Source organism: Papio anubis, chromosome 2 (assembly GCF_008728515.1).
Source record: "Papio anubis isolate 15944 chromosome 2, Panubis1.0, whole genome shotgun sequence".
NCBI classification, from domain to species: domain Eukaryota; kingdom Metazoa; phylum Chordata; class Mammalia; order Primates; family Cercopithecidae; genus Papio; species Papio anubis.
In genome coordinates, this window is record NC_044977.1 from 156,544,062 (window position 1) to 156,567,464 (window position 23,403).

Here is a 23,403-nt window from a genome sequence, read left to right on the forward strand (position 1 = left end):
TTTGCAGACAGCACACCAGGGAACATGTCATGCACTTGGTGTCATCTATCATGCACATGGCAGTGGGGAAGGTTGGGAACACCTGCTACAACCTGATCTCCACTGGAGGGGTGCTCACATGTACAGCACATCCTCTTAATTTCCTGTGGGATCAGCTTATAATGAGTCATTCCCTTGGGTCTTAACTTTGTCTCATCTGTAGAGACTTTTGAGCCCAGACATCTGGTCTCTTCCTTGCTGATCCCTCCCAAGATTGATCCTGCCTACCCTAGTTCCCCAAGGCCCTCCCTTATTATCTCAGCCCCCACTCTTCCTGTCCCCGTGAAACCTACTCTGGCTCATCCTCCTTTGAGACTGGGTAAAACTTACTGACTGGTCAACTTGTTTGGCTTTCTTACACACCTCATTACTTCATTCAACAAACATTTACTGTGTTCCTGCTGAAAACATGGCATAGGGAATTCAAGAATAGAGCCTGCCTTCAAGGAGCTCTTGATCCAATGAAGTCATATAAATCTAACACAATGTGATCGTTGTATAATGGAAGAGCCATTATAATGGTTTCTACTTATAGAAAGTTAATCTTCTCAAATGTATTGTTCCCTCCTGTAAAGTGCAGAATATTCTTTAATAACAGCAGTAGCCACCATCTGTTAACTTGTCTTGTTAAGTGCTTTACATGCATTACTCTATGCGGTAGACATTATTATCCCCATTTTGCTAATGAGGAAACTGGGACACGGAGAGGTTACAAAATTTACCAAGGATCACACAGTGGGAGAAATGATAGTGACGACATACACATAAGCTCTTTGAAAAATATCCACTGCTTTTCTGCTAAGACTAGAAGAAAGAATTGTTTTCTATGCTGTGAAAGTTATCTCACTCCATTGCTCACTTAAGGTGAGGAAAAGGTTTCAGTTTCTCCAATCGTGTGCTGGGTGGGGTCCCATTTTGGACAGGAAGGAATCTCTGAAACACAGTGTTCTGGAATGGCACGACCCAAATGTGTTCCATGGGATCCACGTTCTTTGGATTGTTAACACCTACGACAAAAGGGTACTGTGGCCAGATATTTACAACTGCTAACTTTAAAAGTTCATCTTATTCTTTGTTGAGAATTTCTCAGAACTTTTAAAAATGCTATGTTTTTTCACCAAGAAGCCTTACTTTGCAGAGCATCCCTTGGGATCGGGGAAGACACTGGAGCGAATGTTGTTTCCCAGTTTTGGGGAAACAATGCCAGTTGTGACCCACGTAAAAAGGGACCACTTCCTGACTCATCTCAGCACATTCAGAAGAAACTTCTCTGTAGAAAGAAAAAAGGTACGTCTGAGTCTTTACTAAAGATCTAACAAATAAAACATGAAAGGGAGAAGCTCTGAATGGCAAAAGTATGCGAGACTTTGGCTTACTAATCCATCTTTCCCAGCCCACTCAGTACGGTCCCTCCCTCTGTTTTTCTCCCTCTTTCCTTTTCTTCTTTCCATATCTCTCCTCATCTCCTGTGAGAAACGCTTGGCTCTTTTCCTAATAAATCCCCAGCCTTCCTGGCCCTGTTTGGTTCTGCAGCCAGTGAATACAAACGAATCCCAGGCCTGTGCTGCCTGGACTTGGCAGGAGCTCTGTCTCTGGAGAGTGGGGGAGGCGTAGTGGTGACGACTCAAGCATTCATATTTGGCCCCTGCCATGCCGTAATTTTCTTAATGTACCAGTCCAAGAAGAACAAGGTGTTTCTAGCACATAAATGCCTCCTCACTTTACATTTAATAAGTTAAGAGCATAAACAATTGTCCTGATAACCACAAGTGGCAGGGGGATGTGGAAAGTGCCTCTTCTGAGGTTTCTGATGGAGGACGGTAGGCTCTGGGTGACTGAGTCTCTGAATTCCAAGGTGTACACGAGAGAAGCAAGTGGAGGGGAGGAGGTCCAAGCTGGCCATTAGGGAGAGAAATTTGGGGAGTGGTTGAGGAGAGAGTTTCCAGGATGGGGTCTGACTCCATTCTCCCCAGAGAAACAAGCATTTGGCAATGGTCAGACAGTCCTGAGGTCAATTCTTGGCTCTGCCAGCTCCTAGCTTGGTGACCACTGGCAAGTTGTATCATCCCTCAGAGCCTCAATTTGCTCATTTGTATAAAAGGTCTATGAAAAAGAACTGTAACTTTCTCACAATAACTCCCACAAATCATAATACATTAATAATAAACTCAAATATGAAATGTCGCTAGCATCAATGTGTGCTGAATAATGCTAACTCCTCTCCATCCCAACTTACCCACTCCCAAAAAAAACCCAAAACAAACAAACAAACAAACAAAAAAACAAGGTTTCTTTCCAGGGACGTTTAGAATTCAGGGTCAGAATACAAATTTCAAGTCCCAAAGTGGGAAAATAAATCCTGGAACCCAATGGAAGACTGTGTTTTTACATATATGATTTCTGTTATGTATAATGGGTGAATCATATCTACAAAATATATTTTACATATAATTACAAAATGTATGAATCTCCTTAATACTCAGACTTTGTAACTTAGTACTTTCATAAAATCTATCTAGGCATGCCTTAATTTATAAAAGAAGCAGTATTCCTAAATTCATTTATTAAAAAATTTTTTTTAACTTTAAGTTATGGGATACATGAGCAGAATGTGCAGGTTTATTACATAGCGATATATGTGCCACTGTGGCTTGCTGCACCTATCAACCCATCATCTAGGTTTTAAGCCCCACACGCATTAGCTATTTGTCCTAATGCTCTCCTTCCCCTTGCCCTCCACCCCCCAACAGGCCCCAATGTGTGATCTTCCCCTCCCTGTGTCTATGGGTTCTCATTGTTCAACTCCTACTTATGAGTGAGAACGTGTGGTGTTTGGTTTTCTGTTCCTGTGTTACTTTGCTGAGAATGATGGTTTCCAGCTTCATCCATGTCCCTGCAAAGGGCATGAACTCATTCTTTTTTATGGCTGCATAGTATTCCATGGTGTATATATGTCACTTTTTCTTTATCCAGTCTATCATTGCTGGGCATTTGGGTTGGTTCCAAGTCTTTGCTATTGTAAACAGTGCTACAATAAATATATGTGTGCATGTGTCTTTATCATAGAATGATTTATAATCTTTTGGGTATATGCCCAGTAATTTATTAAACTTTTAGATTGTTATGCTATACATTCTCATAGAATTCATACTTTAAACAAGGGTTAAAGTGCCAGGCTAATCCACAAAGCCTTTTTAACTTACCTTGTATGGGGTGCCATTAATCAGAAACAAAAGTTAACAATATTGTTGTTTCACTAGAAATTTAACATAGAAATATAAATAAGAAAACTATGCTGTCCCTTGAGAAAAAGTAGCTTTAACTTGGGTTGGTAAATAGAGCTTCTGGGTGGATTCTAATGGAGAATATTCAGGTCAAGAGAAGCAAAAGCAGGCTGGGCGCGGTGGCTCAAGCCTGTAATCCCAGCACTTTGGGAGGCCGAGACGGGCGGATCACGAGGTCAGGAGATCGAGACCATCCTGGCTAACATGGTGAAACCCGGTCTCTACTAAAAAAATACAAAAAAAAAAAAACTAGCCGGGCGAGGTGGCGGGCGCCTGTAGTCCCAGCTACTCGGGAGGCTGAGGCAGGAGAATGGCGTGAACCCGGGAGGCGGCGCTTGCAGTGAGCTGAGATCCGGCCACTGCACCCCAGCCTGGGTGACAGAGCGAGACTCCGTCTCAAAAAAAAAAAAAAAAAAAAAAAAGAGAAGCAAAAGCAAATGGCCTTTGGAGCCAGGTCAGTCACTTAAGAATATAAAGCAGCCGGGAGTCACACAGTGCAGAGTGGCGGAGACTCCGGCAGCCCGGAGACTGCTCACCTGCATAAAGACTCTACAATTTCAAACAATAATAATTAAATATGGCAGTAGCCTAACCAAACACATCTCAGCACTTTCAGGCAATCTGAGGTAAATAACAGAGTTCTCTGCTTTTATATCATTTCAAAACTCCGGAGTTCCTTTGCAGAATTATGGTCAGCACTATTGCTACAGTTGGGAGCCCCTCGTTCAACAGAAATTTAATTGACTCCTAGCCAGACACCAGACTATCGGAATAGAACAGAGCACAGATGGGGTAGCCGACATTAGGAAGCTCCTTCCTGGTGAGGGAGGTGGATGATAGAATGCTGCTTCTGATACAGCAGGATCTGCGCTATGCTTGTATGCACACAGGGGACCAGGTGGCTGGATATACACCTTTTGCAGAGTCTCCTTATAAGATGAGAGTCATAAGAAACTTTATAAGAGAAGCAGTATTCCTGAGTTCATTTATTAACCTTTTAGATTGTAACTTGTAACCACACTTGTGCTATACTTTCTCATAGAATTCGTGCTTTAAACAATGGTTAAAAGTGTCACTTCAGGCCAGGTGTGATGGCTCACGCTTGTAATCCCAATACTTTGGGAGGCCGAGGCGGGTGGATCACCTGGGATCGGAAGTTTGAGACCAGCCTGACCAACATGGCAAAACACTGTCTCTACTAAAAATACAAAAAAGAAAAAAAAATTAGCTGGGCATTGTGGCATGTGCCTGTAATCCCAGCTACTCAGGATGCTGATGCAGGAGAATCACTTGAACCCAGGAGGCGGAGGTTGCAGTGAGCCGAGATTGCGCCACTCCACTCCAGCCTGGGTGACAGAGTTGAGACAATGGCTGATTAAAAAGTTTATTGATGGTTAGGAGATGAAATTCAGAAGAAGAGGAAAAGACAAAGGGAGAAGAAAAGAGGTGGAAGAACAGGAGAAGTGGGAAGGGAAATTAGGTCAGAAAGTGGTCAGCTTCGAACTTCATGGGGGAGAGTTCCATTACGTTTCCAGGAGGTGGGTAGAAAGAGAAGAGCCACCTGCACCTTGCTGTGTATTCGTATTAATACAATGGCACAACATAACTTGGAGGACTGGACATTTCTAACACCAGTGCAGCCTACAACTGCCTCGTTTCCTTAAGAGAAGGGGGTTTGCTTTCCTCCATTGTAAGTGATCTCAGTTCAGACAGAAGGCCTAGAAACTTGCATAGCCAAGGCTTTTGGGTGGCACTCCTCCCCCTGACCTCACCACACATCTCTTTCCCCACCCCCAACTTCAGAAAAGGGGAGGAGACAAGATCTGAGCACCCCATGCCTAAACATGTGTATATTTTCCATTCAACAGACAAAACACACATTTGCCTCCCTGTTCAAGTGCCAAGGGTTGGCTGCACGTCACCTCTGGCTGGTATCCAGAAGGTCACCTTGAAAGGTCCACCGAACTTCTCAGCACCTCAGCGATGTAACAAATGACCTTCTGCTTACAATACCCTCGAGACACCCCTCTCCTCCTGTCCATGCACACAGACTTCCAGTGACACTGAGTCCATCACCTACAGTACTGTTACTTTATAAAGAAACAGATTAAGTGTCTCATAAACAGTACAGTGATTGAGATAATGGAAAGCGCTTCTCGTACCCATCTGCAGCATCAGGTTATGAAGCATTTCCAAGCAGCCAGGAAGAGGAAATTAATAGAAGCAAGAGGGAATAACCACTTTTATGCAATTTCCTCAGGAGATAGTGGACCATCTAATCTTTATTGGAGCCCTTTAACCTGTCACTCAGCACTCACCAGAGCCTCTTTAGCTCTCACAATTTTTCTTGATATCAAAGGAAGATAAAATGAAGACCTCAAAATATTGTTTTATAATTTTCAGATGTGGAGGGTGCGTGTTACCGCTGCCCCTCCCCCTCTCAAATGAGGCCTCAAAAACGACATTTTTATGCAGCATAAATGTGGGAGAGCTTAACTATTCTCAGTGCATGGTCGAGGGGGTCAGAGCTACACCGCAGGGAGGAAATCTCTCCTTGCATTTTAAATGTGATTCTTCCCTCCACCGCCACCTTCTGTCCTTGCTCTTTCTTTTTAATAATCTGATTACTTCTTCTGATCTATTTTTTTTTCCCCAAATGAGTTTGCAAAGGTTCATGCCAATGAATATTCATCCCCTGCTTAAGAACCGGGTGCCTTTCTCAAGGCAGGTGCAGCTCAGCAGCTGGCTCAGGGAAGTCAGTCTGCCTCATGGGGCAACTGGGAGAGAGGCAAGGCACATGCTTCTGGCCAGGAAGAAGGAGGTTCACAGTCCGCAGTTCATTGCTCCTACAACCTCCCCTTCCTTTGTCTTACGCTTTGCTCTCATTCTGTAAGAGAGGCAGAAGAGCCTCTCTCAGCAGCTGCTAAGAATTGTGCGATAGGTGTGGTGTTGGCGGGCAAGAAATTCCTGTGGGTCATGCAAACAGCTCTACATAGCTCCTTCCATAGGTCTTGTGGCCCCACATTGGGCCACTATTTAAAGTCACTTCTGTGGCCAAATGTCTCCATTACCTTCACATTACTGGTGGCTGACCAAATAGGTTCCCAGCTCTGAAATTTCAGGCCTGGTGAAACTCCCTAGAAGGAGGTGGCATGAGGTCTCTGCACTGGGATTCCTCTGTCTATTCTCAAAAGCAATCTTTGCTTTCCCAGAATGGGTTTTCCTGAATAGCCCCAGGACATTCCACTGGGACTCAAAGCCTTATGAAACTCCCAATTCCCCTTATATTTATGGCAATGTGTTGAGAAAACCAACGGCAAATAAATATTTCCCAAGCACCCATCCATTCATCCATTCATCCATCCATCCATCCATCCATCCATCCATCCATCCATCCATCGAATGTACTAGTTTGAAAGTTCTCTGAAGGCTGACACTAGGTGTTTTCATCATCTTTGTATTTCCCTTTCCCCAGCACTTAGCACAAACTTTACACATAGGCATACACATTCTATGGCTAGTTGAATGAGTGTTTGCTGAAGGACTGCTGTGATAAGACCCAAAAGATAAAAGCTGTGATGATAATAATAACAACAACAACAAATATGGTATTAATATTAGAGAATGTAAGATAATGAGCAGTCCCACACAAAGTGTGGCTTCTTTTTTTTTTTTTTTTTTTTTTTTGAGACAGGGTCTCACTCTGTTGCCCAGACTGGAGTGCAGTGGCGCAATCTCGGCTCACCGCAACCTCCGCCTCCCAGGGTCAAGCGATTCTCCTGCCTCAGCCTCCTGAGTAACTGGGATTACAGGCATGCACCACTACCACCTAAGTTTTGTGTTTTTAGTACAGATGTGATTTACCGAGTTGGCTAGGCTGGTCCTGAGCACCTGACCTCAAATGATCCATCTGCCTCGGCTTCCCAAAGTGCTGGAATTACTGGAGTAAGTCAATGTGCCCAGCCAAAGTGTGGACTCTTATCGTTTCCTGGGAGAGTTATTTGATGTGTATTAAGAGCTTCAAAATGTTGAAAGCTTTGATTCAACGAACTTATTTCTAAAAACTTATTCTAGAAAAAAAAAGCAAGCAGGTGTAGGAAAAGATCTATGTTTGTTGATGTTCATCACAGTGTTATTTATAATAGGGAAGAAAGAAAAAAGAGAAGAGGGAGGGAAGAACTTAAAAGTCTGATAATAAGGTATTGGCTAAATAAATTATGCAACATTCATATCATTCATACAATGGAATATTGCACAGCCAAGGAGCTGAGCTGAGCATAGCAGGTCAGGGTGAAGTGTTTACCAATCAAATTTCTACGGCAGAGGTGGAGAGGCTGTGTGCCAGAGGTCTTTAGAGGAAGGGGAGAGTGGGTTGCCATTGGAAGGCTGTCTAGAGGAGGTGGTTCATGCATAGGGCCTCAAAGTATGGGTAAAAGTTGGCACCGAGGGAGGATGGGAGTATGAGGCAAAGGGAAAAGATTGCACCAAGATTCAGAGACAGCAGGATCCCTAGCTTACCTGGGGAAACTTTGAGAGTAGTTGTAGAAGGTGCCAAAAATACAAAGCATTTATGGGGGCCATGGTGGGAGGAGGGCTGGAGCGCATTTACTTCTACATCAACCTGGGCACTTGGAGCCAAATGTGTCTCCAGTTCTTGCCTCCCTGGGCCTGCTGCCAGCTGTAATGGCCTGTGCAGAGGGGACACTTAGCTGTGTCATACACTTGTATCACTCATGGTGACACTTGCTGAAATTGATGAATGCTGCAGGCACCATGACACAGAAGAGACTGTAACTTACTGTGCTATTAAGTTGTTCAGACAGCAGTAGGAGTAGCAAGCCTAGAATGCATCCGCATGGAAGTTGTTAAAGAGGTGGGCCAGGGTGGGGGTGCTTTGCCTTGATGAAATGGGGCAATCACTGGTCAGGACTGAAGGGTGACAAACAGAAGAGCAGTGTCTCAAGCGAGAGGGACAGACACTCAGGTCCTGATGGCAGCCTGTTCCCAGAGTGTAGCCAGGGCCTTCAGAGCCAGGGTCCTGTTCGGTTGTAGGAGGCTGTGCTGGGCATCAGTTTCTCTCAGAAGAGAGTCCAGGCCTGGATCCTACAATTCTGGTCCAAGGTCAGTGATTAGGGTGTGAGGATCGCCATAAAGCAAGCCCAGGTGTTTTGTAATGATCTAGGCCAGAGTTCTCACATCTGGTCACCCAGGCTGGAGTGCAGTGGCGTGACCTCAGCTCATTGCAACCTCCGCCTCCAGGGTTCAAGCGATTCTCCTGCCTCAGCCTCCAATGTAGCTGGGACTACAGGCATGTGCCACCATGCCTGGCTAACTTTGTATTTTTAGTAGAGACGGGGTTTCACCATGTTAGCCAGGATGGTCTTGATCTCTGCCCCTCTCGGCCTCCCAAAGTGCTGGCACTACAGGCATGAGCCATCGTGCCCACCCCCGAATGTGATACTATTTGAAGGTGAGGGCTCTGTGGAGTAATTAAATCACGAGGGTGGAGCCCTCATAAATGGGATTAATGGCCTAATAAGAAGAAATACGAGAGAGCTTTCTTTCTTTCTGCCATGTAAGGATATAATGAACAGATGGTCACCTGCCAACCAGGAAGTGGGCCCTCACCAGACCCTGGATCTTCTGGCACCTTGATCTTGGACTTCCTAGTATTCAGAACTGTGAGAAATAAATGTTTATTGTTTAAGCCACCCAGTATTTGTTACAGCAACTTGAACGAAGACAAGCAGCATCAGTGTCACCTGGGAACGGACAGAAATGCAGAATCTCAGACCCTCCTCCAGGCCTACTGAACCAGAAAATCTGGAGGTGTGACTCACTAATCCAAATTTTATCAAGCCCACCAGGCGATTCTGATATGGCTCTAGTTTGAGGACCACTGATCTAGGTCTTCCGGAAGAATGCACACATGGGGTCTGAAAAACTTCCATGTGCTGGCTGTGTGATCTTAAGCAAGTTATTTAAACTTTGACCCTCAGCCCACCCATTTGTAAAAAGGGGTGCTAAGGTGACTTCCTTCCCATAGCTATTGTGAAGATCAGTGTAATACATGTAAAATTCCTGGAATATAGTGTCTCCTCAATAAATATCTTCAAGATGTTTTCCACAAGAAGCCAGGATGAATGTTTTCATCAACAATTCATTTGAAAGTATTTATTAACATACTTGGAGGTATGCTAGGCACTGTGATACATCAATGGAGGAAAAACGCAAAGATATTTCCCATGTGGAATTGACATCGTGGTGGAGGAAGACAGACTTTAAGCTGGAAATTCCAATGGATGGGATTAATGTGGCATAGAAGCGCTACAGTAGCGACCTAACCCTGTCTGGGAGGGTCTTGGGAAAGCGACATCTAAGTTAAGGCATAAAGAAGACATAAGCCTCCTATGATAGGCAGAGGCAAGGTGGGTTAGTGAGAGGAGATAGAGAAGCTTCCAGGTGGAGAGAGCAGCCTGTGAAAAGGCCCTGGAGAATGAAAATGACTCCATCAAGGACCTGAGTACAGTGCCTGCAGGGGCCCTGAGTGCTCAGGCTCGGCAGAGAGGCTGCGTGGGGTGGGTGGGATCCGTAGGCAAGTGAGGCGGCTGAGCGCTTGGAGGGGCAGCCTGAGCTCATGTCACCCACTCAGCCCATGACTTTATCCTGAGGTCCATGGAACCACTTGATGGGCTTGAAATTGGGAAGAAACAGAATCAGATTTTGTTTCTAAAGGATCACACTGGCTGCTGGGAAATGAATGGACTGGAGGAGTGGGGACACTTACAGGAAGATTCAGTAGCCCATAAAGAGTGATAATGGACTAGTGTAGTGGGAACAGAGAGAAGTGGATGGATTCAAGAGCTATCTAGAAGAGAAGGGTCTGGCAATTGATTGGGGATTGCTCCTTCATTCAACAGATAGGCACTGAGCCCCTACTAGATGCCAGGCACTGGGTTGGGTGTGAGGAGTCAAAGACTGCAACCTGTTGTCTGCTTGTGTCCCTGCTATCCTGCTGACCCCAGAAAGCCTGCCCTCTACATTTCATCCTCTAGGGCTAGGCATTTTCCTCTTCCTGGAGTCCTCTTTTAGAAATCCAATACTTTAGCAGTAGGCTCACTGTCCCTATAACTTTGGGGGGAATATTGGGGAGTGGCAGTATGAAAGGTCCAGAGCAGAGAAGGTGAGAGTCTCACTCAGAGACTAGGACTGATTTGGCTCTTCCTGCAGCTGCTGCATCTGTGCCCCAAGTCTGTCCCTTGACCACTGGCCTGCAGACAAAGTCAGAGAAACAATGTGTGTGTCTATGTGGGAGAGAACCCAATCTTCAGACTAAGGAATCTGCAGAGTGGCCAGAAGAGCCTTCTGGACTTTGGAATGGTACAGGGAACAGACCTCTGACCAGAGATTCCTGTCCCTGAAGCTGCAGCATTACCTGTATCTCCTCCACAGCAGGCCAACTGGACAGCCAGTAACTGCTGAGCGTCCCATGGGCTGGTTCCTTAGCTTTAGGCCAACAGAAGGGACAGGAAGGGGTACGATGCTGCAGCACCAAGGAAGACAGAGACAGCAGGGAAGAGGGAAAGCAGGAGGGAGAAGGTTTAGCTGGGAACAATTGTGCTTCCTTACACAGAGGGAAACTGAGGCCAGAGAAGGCACTTGACTTTCTCAGGTCACCCAAGAAGCAGGGACTCAGCTGAACTTATTCCTTGGCCCTGCCTGCCTCAGAATAGAAGGAAAAGGGAAGGACACAGGAGGAGTTGTGGAGGAGGCAGCTGACAGGCCCCTCCTGTCCACAGCCCAGCCCCAGAAGAAACAGCATGAACATCTTGGTCTGCCCCCACAGACACCCGACATTCTAAAGTCTACACCCTGGACATGGGGGATCCCTGGGGAAGGAGGCAATAATGCAGCTAACTGGGAAGTAAGGGACCACTGGGCAGAGACTGGGAAGGGGCAGGGCCTGGTCCTTCACTCTCCCAGGCTCTTACAACCTTGAAATGATCAGCATGGAGGGGAGTGGGACAGAGCAGGGTCACAACAGCCAGACACCAGCGAGGCTGATGCTGCTGTGTGCTGGCCTGCCCTCTTTCCCAGGGCTTGGTGGAGAAGTGGGACCCAGAGAGGCAAATGGCCTAATGGTGCTCAAGCTCCTCTCTCTATGGAATTTATATTAATGAAATAATCACAGGTAGCTCAAAGATTTAACTATGAGGGTATTCATGACAATATTATTTATAGCATGAAAAAACTAATAACAGCTTAAAAGCCCTAAAATAAAGTGTCAGATCAATAAATTATAGTGCATCCATAAATGGAAAATCATACCCAATCAAGGAAGATGGTGAAAACCTGTGGTTAGTGACATCTAAAAACATTGGCAAATAGTGGGAACAAATATTGTTCTCAAAAATGTCACTCTTTTATAAAGATGAGATTATACACATTTAAAACATCTTTTATGATCTATATTTTCCAATTTTTATGCAGTGAACTTATATTAGTTTTTTGAATTGCAAAAGATTTCTTTCTTTGAGACAGGGTCTCACTCTGTTACCCAGGTTGGAGTGTAGTGGTGTGATCTTAGCTTGCTGCAACCTCTGCCTTGAGGGTTCAAGAGATTCTCCCACCACAGCCTCCTGAATACCTGGGACTACAGGCACGTGCCACCATGCCTGGCTAATTATTTTTGTATTTTTTAGCAGAGACAGGGTTTCATCATGTTGGCCACGCTGGTCTTGAACTCCTGACCTCAAGTGATCTGCCCATATTGGTCTCTGAAAGTGCTGGGATTACAGGCGTGGGCCACCATGCCTAGCTAAAAAAGATTTTTTCAAACAGTGGAAGATCAGAGGGCAGTGCTAGGCAGGAGTAGTGTGACTGGTATGGGAAGAAGGCAAGAAGTGAGGCCCCACTGGCAGCAGGACAAGGCAGAGAGGGCGGTGGAGTGTGGGGAGTGGCCTGGGAGTTGGCACAGAAGGCCCCCACTCAAGCCTAGCCTTTCTGTGAGCCATCATGTCTCTGTGTCCCCAACTCCACCTCTTCACTCACGTTAGCATCCCCTAAAAAATCTCTTTTGAAGGATGAGCTGTTTTCCTTTTATAGGCATTCTCTCATTCACTCAACACACATCTGGGGAGCACTTTCTGTGTGCCCTGAGATAGATATCAGATAGTCACCGCCTTTACATTGGGTAAGAAGAGGGCCATTGTCAAGGAGTGAGGAATTCCAGATATGCAGGAATCAGAAGGGTAAGGGGGTCTGGAGAAGCCCCCAATGCAGAGGCAGCACGCAGCTAAATGGGGGTGGAATTCTTAAGATGCTGAACTCCAGGCTAGGCATAGTGGCTCCCGCCTGTAATCCCAGCACTTTAGGAGGCTAAGGCAGGTGGATCACTTGAGCCCAGGAGTTCGAGATCAGCCTGGTCAACATGGCAAAACCTCGTTTCCACTAAAAATAGAAAAAATTAGCCGGGAGTAGTGGCGCATGTCTGTAGTCCCAGCTACTCAGGAGGCTGAGGCAGGAGAATCGCTTGAACCCGGCAAGTGGAGGTTGCAGTGAGCCGAGATTGCACCACTGCACTCCAGCCAGGGCGACAGACACTCTGTCTCAAGAAAGAAAGAGAGAAAGAGAGAGAGAGAGAGAAAGAGAGAAAGAGACAGAGAGAGAGAGAGAGGAGAGGGAGGGAGGGAGAGAGAGAGAGGGGAGAGGGAGGGAGGGAGGGAGGAAGGAAGGATGTTGGACTCCAGAGGCAGGACCGTGCCCTCCTTGAGAAGATCTGATGTCACAGCTAAGCAGGAGACAGGGAAACAGTGTCAGTTCCCAGAGGGCAGAGCAGGGAGGTAAACGAAGTGGTAAGCTCATGCTGGAGGGCAGTGGAGAGGAACCTGTGCTTTAGAAGACAGCAGAAGCACCCTGCCAGCAGCCAGGATGGACTCTTTAAAGGGAGATAGGTATCCCCTTGACACCTCACTCTCAACCACGAGGGAGACGCTTCAAGGGGCCCCTGGGACCCAACAGAAGGGAGGGTCCCATCACTTTGGTCACTCTGAGAGCCCCAGGTCATTTATCCTTCTTGGGTGCTAGGCCTAGGTCTCTGCTGCATCAGCGAGGACAGGGGAATCCCCAACTGTCCCCTCCTGAGGCCCAGTCTCCACCCTCATCAGTGCCCAGCTGCCAGTGTTCTAAAAACACCATCAATCTGGTAGCTCCAGGCAGGGGATGAGCAGGACATATGCTGGCAGTCAGGCTGCTTCCCATGTTTTCAAACTGAAGTGTTTTCCTTTTGAGAAAAACCTCATTTTTTAAGCACTTTCCCTGACACAGACCTTAATGGATTCCCTTAAAAAAAATTTATAACCAAGTTCTTAAGATAAATGAAGATGATTTCTCACTGTACTTCTATCTAAAGGCTGGACAATGACAAGAAGCCACACAGAGTTTCTCACTTTTTCCAGAGCCCCAGAGGCACAGGCTCGCCACCAGGGCACACACAGGTCAGCCAGGTCTGCTGGGTGGTCACACCTAGGACAGACACTGCTTTCATTTGCTCTCTCTGCTTTTCACAGAGCGAATAGGAAACACACACACACAAGCAACTGTGTTTAGATGTATCACACAAATCTCATTTACTCTCTAAACTCTAACCAGGCAAATACAACTCTTCTCTTAGGGAAGGTTGCTCTTGTTCCTTCCTTTCCTGGCTTCCTCACCCCAGAGTTTGGTGAGCCCACAAATCACAGACAGACAGGGCTGGAAAAGACCTTAGAAATACCTTTTAGAATAGGGGCTGCCGATACCCAGCACAGACACTGTCACCACCTCTCCATGCCTGCCATGGCAGACATTGCTAATCAATCTTGGCACTCATTCCTACTCAACCCACAGCAGAGTGCTGACCCTTTAACACAATGTTCCAGGCAGAAACTACCTGTGATTGAATTGCCACATCACAGACTTATGATGGCAAAAATGAGGCCCAGAGAAGGCAATGACTTGGCCAGAGGTGCAGGAGAACCAGAACAAGTCACGGTGCCAGTGTCTGATCCACCTGCCCAGATGGCCCCATCATAAGCATGAGCCTGCTGCAGCTCTGTGGAGCTCACCCCCGCCCCCACCCCAACTGCCTCAACTCTTTCTCCTTCTCAGCTTTGAAGTTGGTCCCACTGCACAGCCTCCTCTCCAACTTGGATGCAAGGGCATCTAATTATTCTCTCTGTATGCATCAGGGAAGAGCTGCATTCTGTTTAAGCAAGTGTAGCTAAGAGGTGCTGCATCTCAAGAGAAGGTCAAGTGCTGCATATGTATAATATAAGATTAAGATTTTCCCCTTCTGTGGTGTACTTGATAAAATAATTTTGCTGTGACCTTTACAGAAACCCAGGAGTAGAAATGGAGAGAAGTGGAATTTCCAGCTTCTCCCCAGGTCACAAAGTCATAAACACGTAAATCTATAATGATATTACACGGCATTCAAGTGGGACAAGTAAGCAAAAGAAATAATTTTTACTTCTTTTAATGGCAAAGCAAAAGCTTTGAGGCTGAAATTCTCAGGCTAAATTATCAGAGCTGTCTTGACAGATAAGGGGCAGAAACCCTTCCCCCTACACTGCCCTGTCCTTGCCTGTCTGCCCAAACAGTGTGGCACTGCAGACATGGGCATGGACCTCCCTAAGCAGATTATTTAGAGGAAAGTGGCCTGTCCAAGGTCACGAAGGAATCAGTCAGGTCTAACTGGCTCTGCCACAATGTTGCCAGGGGGGGTTGTTCAGCCAGATCTCAGCTCCTAAATTGCAGTGATAGTGGATGTAGCACTTTGCAAGTCTAGAGTCAATTCTTAAAAAGTGAAGTAACCATGAGTAATAATCAATATTGAAATAAGGTTATAGTCATCCCAAAAGATTCTCCAAGTAAGAGTTACTATGACAAGGCAGAATATATGCATGAGATTTATCCAAAAGGCTGAAGGCAGAGAGATTTGGCAGTATTCATTTTGTCTGACCTGCAACTTTTGCTTAGGACCTCATCAACTCTGAAGCAGCCTTTGAAAAGAGAAGTGGGGCTTGCAAGTTCTGGAATAGGGAGGACACTCTCCTTTTGAGTACCCACGCAGAGCCAGCCGTAGGCGCTGGATCCCTGGAGATCATGTGAATGGACCGGTGGGTGTTGCGAATCAGATCAGCTGGGTGAGGCCTCCCACTGCGACAGAGACAGCAAACAGTTGGATAGTCACATTCTTTCCTGTGACCATTTATTCCTAGGTGCTGAGAAGTAATTTCCAGAGTGCCCTGTGTCCTCCTTATTTGCAGTTTCCTGGATGAACATTAGTATCACCAACTGCCTTCAGGTCTGTCAGTGAAACACAATTAGAGCAGAAGCTTGCAGCAGAGATTAGAGGTGTTAAGGATACACTTAGCACTTAGATTTCAATGCACACTTAGGGAAGCCATTCAACTGGGCTCAGCACATCAGGAAGAACCTAGGGAAGGAACAGCAGGTGAGGATCTCAGGGAAGGCCCAGAGGGAGGAATGGAGTGAGGGAGCAGCAGGCACTGCTGAGCAACTTGAGAAAAGACTCCCCCAAAGCAAACAGCAGGACATGAGCCCAGAGCTGGAGGAATGACAGGAGTCTAGCTGGACAGGTGAACACGACATTGCTCCCTCTCCCGCCCAGGAAGGGGCCGGCTCTCCTGTGCCCAATCTCACCTTTCAACCTTTGGGATCAGACCAGCAAAGGCCTCTTAATTGCCCTCCTACCCTCAGCACCTGATGTGTCTCACTTCACCCTTCCAAGGCAAGGTCTGTGTGCCAAGCTACCCACCACGTGTTAAAATTGGTTATAAAGTTGTGTTGGTATTAATTACAATTGTTTCATTAATAATAACAACAAGAATTTAAGCATTCATCACAGGCCAGGTATGTTACTCAGAATAATCCCATGTTATCCTCACAACAGCCCCAAGAGATAAGTGCTACAATTACTCCCATTTTGCACATTAAAAAACTGAGGCTCAAATAAGTCCAGTAGCTTGTTCAAAATCCCACAGCTGGTGGTACAGATAGGAATTGAATGCAGGCTGCTGACTCCAGAGACTTGATAGCTCATTGGAATATTTTTATACCAAGTAAATTTACCTGGAATAAACAAAAACTACTGTGTATAACTACTTATGTTAAACATCAACTATGCCAACATAACTTCCTGGAGAAAGGAGTACCAGCTTCAGTTACAGACTCTACTACTTAGAGTCATGCGAAGCAAGTTCTATAACATTTTTGAGCCTCAGTTTCCTCATGTGTAAAAATTAGTCCCTGTCTCATAGAGCTGTTTTGATGATTGAATGAGATAGAAATTATAAATGTTTGGTACAATATCTGGCATGAAATAAGTGCTCAATTCAAAGTATTAATAGCAGTTAATATTTTCTATTATAAAATGCTAATATGTTCAGTATAGACAATGTGTCATCACCTTGCTAATGTTTTCTATTTTTCAGAGTCAACATTTTCCCCCACTATATGGGACATTCCCATCAAGCTTTGATAATGCATGCGTATTGGCTTGAATCACTAAGATCTAGGGATACAAGGAGAAGTCGTACCCTATGTGACTTCTGAGAGAAAGTTAGCTCTTCTTCCATCCTTCCTCATTTTTGCTGGCTGAAAAGTAGACATGATAGTTGGAACTCAAGCAGCCATCTTCAACTATGAGATGGAAACTGTGTGCTCAGAATTTCAAAGCAACAAAGTAGAATGCACCTGGGTTTCCAACATCACATCATGGAGTGCCATCCAACCTGGATTTATTTTACATGAGAAAAAAAACGGTATTTTTAAAACCACAATTATCTTTCATTTTCATGTTTCTTATAGACAAATGTAATCTTAACATTTCTTTTCGATGAAACTATATGAGAGAGATAGTAGCATTTCCATTTCACTGACAGTGATACTGAGGCTCAGAGATAAAACAATTTGCCCAATATTTCCCAGCTAGTCTGTCATGGAGGTATAATTCACCACCAGGTCTGTCTGGCTTCATAGCTGATGTCCTTTCCAGCTATTTACTATGGTAAGTTATCTATGAGGGTGGGGACATTCTGTATTCATGGGTATATGCACTCAGGCTCAAAAAGTCATATGTTCAAGTCAACATGAGTTCAGATGAGAGGCTTACGAAAGGGACAAGATGAGTATCTTTTCTGCTCACTTAGGGCATCTTGTCCTACTTTTCCTGCCTCTAAAGGAAGAGAAAAAAAAAATAAGTATGGTCTATGTCATATGCTGGCTCTGAGTCCCTCTGAGTTCCTGCCTGCCTGAATTCCTGACCAGATGTGAAAACGTGATGCATGGATGTGGCTGCTGGGTATTCTACAGAGGCCTGCTCTGAAAGGCAAATTCATCCTTACAGTGGCTTCTGGTGCACACAGAGAAATGAATAGAGTGTGAATGCTGGTGAGATGGGCTGCTTCTTCCAGAGGACCCTTGGGAAGCTCAGCAGCAGGGCGGGCAGTGAGCATTCACTGATGTGAACTGTTCCTACCTCTAGTGGATGTCGGCTCCCTAGAATGTAAGCTTTTTGCTATTTGCATAACATATGGGCACCTATAATTATTATTGTGCATGGATATCCCAATCCAGATTTGCTAGAGGAGCCAACTACATTTATGCCCACTTCCCATATAACTTCAGGATGGGATGTTAGGGACAGATGCAGCCGGGCTGCTGCCCATCAGCATAAAGGGCACAGAACAGAGAATGCCAAGGAAACCACATGCATCGAAGCCTGGATTTCATCATCATTAGGCTAATAATCATTATAATCCTATGAAACTTCATTATTGAATTCCCCCTTTACCATTTCCACATGTAACGCTCATTTGTTAATAACCAAGATAAAGGTCCATAAAACAATATTGCTCCCATGTAACACGGCTTCCTCCTCATTCTCAGTAAGAAACCAGACTTTCATCAGAGGAAACTAAGTGCCTCACCAAGATGTGTCAATTATTTCAAGATGACAGGTATTCGATTCCCAAATTCATCAGTGGGGGCTAAAAATGTATTGGTTCATCAAGCAAAGCACATTTCTGGAAGCACTCTCACCATCTGGGAATCAAATAATAATTGCAATACCAACACCTTGACTTTCTAATGGAATTTTTCAGGAGCTAAAGAGTTTTGACACATTCCCCCAACAACCCACTCTCAGATTTATCTTCTTTGCAGGCTATTGCAATAGTAAAGGTACTGGTTTTATTTTTCTCATTTTGCAGAAGAAACTCAGATTCTCAACTCAAAAGTCGAGTGACTTACATAAGCAAAGCATGCCGGAGGCAAAAAATAGCGAAGAGCTCTTTCACTGTGAGGCTCCAACCACTTGACTACACAGTTTCAGCAACATCACTCCTTGAATTCAAGCCCTGAGCTGGCTACTTTGACTTTACAGAGAAGAGTACGCTAGAGTCCCCATTCTCAAGGAACAGAAAACTCAGTGAAAGAACCAAATGTTAACAATAATTATAAAACAGCATGTGAATGTGAAAAGAGAAGCATACAGAGGGGTGGGGAGAGAAGTCTCCTCTCTATATTAGTTGGGAGAGTGAGGCTCCTGGCGGAGATGACAACTGATATGGGCCTTGAAGCATTCATAGGAGTTTACTAGGTAGGTAAAATGAAGGTAGGCACTACAGGGCAAGGAAAATGTCATGCACAAAGGCATGGTGGTGGAAAGAGTCAAGGATGTTTAGCAGCTTGCTAGTGTCATTGCCATATACCCACCACCAACCTAATCAAGCAGAAGACTTTGTCTTTGTAGGGAGAGAGACTGAGTGTTCCAAATAAACTGGGAAGTCTTGAAGAGGGGCATGATGTCGAGCTGAGTCTTGAAATAAGTAGGGAGCATGGATATGTTTCAGGAACACCCTCTCCCACCCCCACTACTGAGTTTCTCTCAAGGCGTGCCTGCAATTCCTCACTCTTCTGGTCCTCCTCTCTCCCACCGTCAGAGGTCATTAAGGATCCTGTTGGGCCTGGCTGATTCTGGACGGCTGAGTGTAGGCAGCTCGGTCCTGGAAGGGGCTGCCTGGACTTCCTAACCCTAACATAGATGCTCTCCTACCACTCCCCACGTATCTGTCTGCATCCTCTCATATGTCTTTTGTGCAGAGTATAACAACAGAAATGCAAAGAGGCCCTTCTGTGCAAAGGGAGTTAGTAAGAAGCTTCTTTCTTCTCTCCAGGGCCCTGGCCTTTCCTCTAGGCACACATTGATGCCTTTCTCCTGGGGAGGCCTCCCCTCAGCTCTTAATCAGGGGCTGCACTTCAGTTCTTTGCAGAGCCCACTGCGGATTTATGATTTAATTTGTGTGTATGGCACTAAGAAATGATTTCAGGGCTGGTCACTTAAGAAATGATTAAAGACCATCATTTCAAACCCACAGCACTCCCTGGGGGAAAGGAAGCGATCTGAGACAGAAGGAGGTGTTAATAATAGGCTGAGATGGACATGTGGCAGGGGATGCCAGTCAACTGGGGAAGACAGAGGCAGGGAGGGCAAGGCCCAGCTGCCTCATTGCTATGAGCTATGTGTGTGTGCTGAGGAGCACTGGGCAATGCTGAGAGGCTTGGGGTCCTCAGGACAAGACGAGACACCCGCATCAAACATTCGTGATGCTACCTTTGTCCAGACAGGCAGATTCCATTTGAGGCAGGCACAATAAAAAACCAGGCTGTCTCCATTCCTTGGCATCTTTACAATCTCGGAGCAGTAAACCTGGGCTCCAAGGTGAGTGATTCCAGTTGGGAGAAGGAAGCAACCATTCATAAAGGCTTCAGCCCTCCAGAAGCTTTCCATGTGTTGACACTGACCGGAAACCTGCATGCAGGAGTTCTAAATCACTCTTGATGTCTCTTCCAAGAGAGCAGCCAAATGTCTCACCACACCAGTTTATGAGGTGTGGCTATAAAGTTCTGAGACCAGGTAATGAACTTGGGAAGACACACTTAGCTTCCCTTTAGGAATTTCTCAAAGTCAGGGTTGCTCTGGTTGCCTCTTTGTGTTAATCAACTAACTCAGCCACTGGAGAACACAGGTGAGCCCTAGGCCAGGTCTGCTTGTGGCTGCACAGATAAGGGGTCATTATTATTAAAGTCGGTGGCTCAGAATGTTGCAGAAGACAGTAATGGGTCAATGAAATTCACCCTGAATATCCGGGTTCTAGAACCAGTTCCTAAACCCTTGCTACCTGTGAGGTTGTGGGCAAGTTCTGTTGTAGCCTCTCTGAGCCACAGCGAACTCATCCACAAAATGGGGATAAGGAGGGTAAATAAGAGTCATTCCCTCACCTTTGCTGTTTATCGGTGAACATATACAAGGCTTGATTTTAGTGTTTATTATAGCTCCTATGTCTGCTTATCTGGGCCTACCAAACATCCATCATGATAAGTGATACTTTGACTTTTGTAAGCTTCTTATATTGTGAATAGCAAAAATAACTGCAAGTGTACATTCTCATTCATGTTCTACAACATCTCGCAATAGAAGGACCATGGAGCTGCTGGGTAGAACCATGGAGAGGCCCCTGGGAATGAGGGAGCTGAACCTCAGCCAGCTCTGCAGCAAACGAGTGTGACTCACCCTCTCTGGACTGCAATTGCCTTCTCTGTGAAATGAATGGTTAGATTAGATGCATAGACCTGCCATTCCTTTAACACAGGCTTGCTCTCTGTTGTTCATTCACCATGCAGCCAGTCAGCACACACCTTCGTTAAGCAAGGGTCCTATATGACACAACAGCCAGCAAGGTGCAGTCCTTGCCACAAGGAGCTGCTCATGCCCCGACCTCGAAGACTTCTTCCAGCTCCACGAGGCTAATCTAACCATGGGCACTGTCTTTTCTAGGCTGTACGGGTGGGTGAGCTGAGGCACCCAGGAATTAAAGGATGTGCTCACCCAGCGTGTCAGAAGCAAGGTGGAGACTCAGCTCATCAGGATTTGGGCCTCCTGGAGAGATTTTCCCATTAGTCTGCAGGGCATCTCCATCAATAATGATACCACCCATAATGAAGATAAATATTTTGCAATAAACTGTCGCTTTTTCACATGGCAAAAAGCTATTCCAATTAAACATACTTTGGTCTTTCTTTCCTTTACTTTTATTTCATTTTTTCTTGGCATATCCCTGAGCTAAAGAAAAGAAAAAAAATATCTATTCTCGAAAAGGCAGGCAGAGGGAGAGCCATCTCCAACAAAGACTCTACCCACTGCCTCGGTAGCGATTTCACCATCCTGCCACCACAAACACACCTACTGAACTGTCATCATCACCTGCCCAAAGGAAGGGAGGGCGTCCCAAGGTGGGACTGGAGCCTCATGTAGACCAGGGGCTCAAGAACTAGTTCTGTGTCTTCTGGGCAGCTTGGGGATGGAGTGAGAGGGACAAAGCATACAATGGATTCGTTTGGCCTCTATTATTTTTAATATGCAGGCCTTAATTAACATGTGTAGCACTAACTTCTATACACTACGCACATAACTAAAAGCTCCAGTGAGAAAAATAGGAGAACAGCAGGTGGGAGTATCACCACCTCCTCCCACCTGCACCTCCTCAGCTTGGGAGAAGGTGTTCCTGGTGACAGAAATTAATTCCCCCACCATCCACCCTCCTTACTCTCATCCTCAGTCTCATTTCATGCCATTTCTTCTGGGATCCGAGCCTTGCCCTAATGGCTTCATCCTCTCTTCTGTATTTTCAACCTGTCTATTGGACTTTTCCTGTGGACAGCCCAAGGCAAATGTCTCAAAGCCTGTTGTTTCCCTAACGTTCCCTCCCTTCCCACATCCAACTGTCACCAGGTCCTGTCATGTTGACATTCTGAGCTATTGTTAAATCTCCCTCTTTCTATCCCTGCCTTGGCCTGGCCTTCCTCTTGTCACTAGCTTCCTAATTTCCCTCCTGCTGCTTTCGTCTCTGTACACCTGCCAGAGATCCCATAACCCAGATCTGACAATGCCCTTTCCTGTCTAAAACCCTGAGGGCTCCCCAGCCTTCACAATGGAGCCCAGTGCCCTGACATGACTTTTCTACAGCTGCTCCGATGGGATCATCTGGCCCTGCTCGCTTTTCCAGCCTCTCCCTGTCCCAGCCTCCCAAATACCATCTAGAATTCCAGGCAAATGGAAGACTGGCCCCCGGTGAACACAGCTGGATATGGCTTTCTGGCTTCCTCTGCCTGGCTGCCTGAGAAGCTCCCACCCACATGCAGAATTGCTCAGGCCCCTTGTGCAGAAGCACTTCTTGCTTTGTGCCAGCTCTTGACTTCCACATGCCTCAACTGCAGAACGTCCCACGCTGGGTATGACTGTCTGCTCACCTGCTTGCCTCCCCTGCCAAGCTGCTCCCTGCTCCCCCAGTACCCTATGAATCAGACTGCCAGTACCTAGACAGTACTCGTGGACTTGTATTAAATAAGCAGAAATTTGGGGATAGACAGGTGAGACTTTTAAGAGCTCTTTTGTACTTTTCTCTACTATGTGACTTATGCTCCTCCACTATTTTGCTCACATGAATCCCACTATCTTGGGTGCCCTTCTCTCCCATCTCTAAACCTGAAATGTGTCCTATTCTCTATGGCTTAGCTCACATTCCACCCTATCCATGAAAGTATCCCTCATTTCCAGTTGGCATGAATGTCTCCTTCCAGAATCTCCTTACCACTGTCCCTACGGGATGTGGAGTCTGGGATCCGAGGAATAGATCCTTTCAAAAGCTATGTGGTGACCACAGGCAAGTCACTAACTTCTCTAAGCCTCAGGATCCCCATCTGTAAATTAGGAATGTGATAATGCATGTACAGTGATTTGCATGGCAAGCACTTAGAAGAGTTAGTTCTTCATCATCATCATCATCATCATCATCATCATCATCATCATTTGGTCTCTCAAGAAACTCTTCTGAGAGCACAGCCTGTAACCAGCTTATCTTTGCACACTTCTGTGTCCAAGGTCCTGCCCAGACCACGTGGCTGTTTCAAGTACTTGTTGAATTGAGTTAATTATAAGACTGTATATCTGCAATGG

The 23,403-nt window shown here is 45.8% G+C and overlaps 1 protein-coding gene and 1 long non-coding RNA gene across 2 annotated transcripts in view; one reads left to right on the plus strand and one right to left on the minus strand.

The window, feature by feature from the left end:
• The window catches only part of EPHB1 (EPH receptor B1), a 443,566-nt gene that overhangs the window by 148,315 nt on the left and 271,848 nt on the right, over window positions 1-23,403 (minus strand). The window lies entirely within an intron of this gene.
• On the plus strand, window positions 979-21,451 carry LOC103882344. Its single transcript, XR_004182284.1, has 3 exons — window positions 979-1,059; window positions 1,178-1,326; window positions 21,226-21,451. It is a non-coding gene; the product is annotated as an uncharacterized LOC103882344 (long non-coding RNA).